Below are 2273 nucleotides of genomic sequence, written 5' to 3'. Positions count from 1 at the left end.
GACACAGCTTCTATACGGAAGCTTATTATAGATAGATATTTTAGTGAAATTAAAAGGTCTTTGCTACCGCCAGACCTAAAAACACATTGTATAATGTTACTCAGATCTATCAGTCTCATACTCAGGCTCATATAACAACGTAAAAGAGAGGGGCTCTTTGCCACAAATAGGGGTAGAGCACCAATAGACAAAAGTCAAGAGAAGAATTCCCCTATTGGCACATCATCAGGTGAACTAAAAGATTCTTACCCACACCAAACCATTCACTCACCAGAACAAGCACCCTTGTCTTAACCACATGTGGACTCGTAATTAAAAATTTCTATATTTTATTAGAAACAATGACATAATAAAACATTTCTTTATAGCAATCACAAGACAGTAAAATCTGCGCCCAATGTTATAGTTGTTGGACAGTTAGAAAATAAAGAAATTACAATAAAAAACATACAGTAAAAATACATTAAACCAATTTCATCCAAAGAGTCATTTGTAAACACTGGGAGAACACAAGTAAGAAAGATGCTTTCTAATCAAAAAACAAAGGAAGACAAATGATCTAGATCAACTATTCTCATTACACTAGATACTTAGTGTTTGCATTTTCCGGAGAACAGATGTCATTCCGATCTATAGTCTCCTTTACTTTAAAGTTGCGTCGACGCGTTTCGGTGGAAAACAGAAAATAGAAGACCACCTTCTTCAGGACAGTTAATTATGGTCTCCCACAATATAAAGAATCTAGACAAATCATAAAAGTTGGCATTAAAAATCAAAAAAGACATACATTTAATATACCCATCTCTAATATACAATTTGTACAATTGTGATTTACATCTATACACGCCATACATGGGTGTCAACAATTTTATAAAAACCTTATATGGGTGTCCACAATTTAATAAAAATCCCTATACCAGTTTCCAAACTCTAACAGGGGCAGCAGAATCCATTATAGGAAAGAGAAGTGTAGTTCTCCTGGTGATTCATCAACCACAACCACACATGTACTCCCAATCTTTAACATAGCTTATTCACCACACATCATCCATGCGCTCTTCTTATTTGAATAGAACAGCTAGGTTTCTATTAAGTGAGGGATATTACCTTCTATTCTAGCCAGTACATCCAAGCGGTAGGTACTAGAGGATTCCTTCCCTTACTTCTCTTTAACGGGAGTGCGGTAAGTTCATAGGATATATAAGGGAACACACCTCTTAATCTGAAAAAATAGAATCGGATATAATTATAGCCTCACCTTAGAGCCTACTAAAGGAGGATAAAATGCCCTAATGTCTGTCTTGTTATATATACCTGCCATCCTGTGTGTCCGTTTTAAAGTGCGCTCATAGTATAGGAAAGGTGGGACCGGCTAAAACTGTAAGAGAAGTCCAAACATAAATATCATATGGACCAACCCCCAGCCCCAAAGAACAACATAGTCTATAGGTTCCACTTACTGAAAATAGGGAACAATCCCGTCCAAAAGCTTGTCTCAGGGGTAAGGAAATACTCTATTCTTTTAAGAACATATCCGTCCTAAATATCCATACTTCATTGGCTGATGTATTTGGTTAGATCTCGGTACACAAGTATTCTCGAGATTCCAAAGATTTCTATAAGGGGTAAAAAATAAGACGAGGGGATTGTATGAGTTAAATCACTTATTGTTCCAATCCTGTGTCCATAGATTTCGATAGACTCAGCTGTAGTATGCACATATATTAACTATTTCTATCCTATAATGGCTACTTCTAACCAGTTGGTGGCATGTGGAAATTAATTATATTTAGTCCCAAAAAATTACTGTTAAAACAAACACTGGCTATTGTGCCACCAACAGTTAGGTTCTTTTTACCATTTTTTTGGCAAACTCAAAAAACGCTGAAACTTCATCTTAAATATCTGCTAGTCAGTGGATTTCCAGAGGTGACACCAGAAAGCTAACTTTGCCCTAATAAACTACACTCACCCCGTTGCAGCACGTGGAAATCTTGAAGCCTTGACCTGGTCCCCAGTGAAGCGCGTATCTAAATGAGCAAAAGAGAGAGCTGTCTTATACCCCCTGCTCCTCGGGGCGGGGCATTCAATCAACCTCAGCTGTGAAACATTAGAAAAATGACCGCGAAAAGAGACCTAAAGACGCGGCCATCTTTGACTGCCAAAAATTAGCCATTGGTATATAGAAAAGTAAGGATGGGGCGAGCCAAGTGAAAACAAAAACCCATCTACCGTCCTCCTTCGAAAATACCAAACAAAGAGAACCGTTGGCC

General features: G+C 37.7%; 1 long non-coding RNA gene across 1 annotated transcript; it reads right to left on the bottom strand.

Moving 5' to 3' along the window:
* Positions 1-509: 509 nt before the first annotated feature.
* LOC146859865 (uncharacterized) lies at positions 510-1552 on the bottom strand. Its single transcript, XR_014979063.1, has 3 exons — positions 1461-1552; positions 1108-1222; positions 510-741 (listed from the first exon to the last, which is right to left on the bottom strand). It is a non-coding gene; the product is annotated as an uncharacterized LOC146859865 (long non-coding RNA).
* Between the last annotated feature and the right edge of the window lie 721 nt (positions 1553-2273).

This window comes from Triturus cristatus, chromosome 3_1 (genome assembly GCF_964204655.1).
Source record: "Triturus cristatus chromosome 3_1, aTriCri1.1, whole genome shotgun sequence".
NCBI classification, from domain to species: domain Eukaryota; kingdom Metazoa; phylum Chordata; class Amphibia; order Caudata; family Salamandridae; genus Triturus; species Triturus cristatus.
The sequence above is the reverse complement of the archived record's forward strand: the minus strand, read 5'-3'. Positions and strand labels throughout refer to the sequence as shown.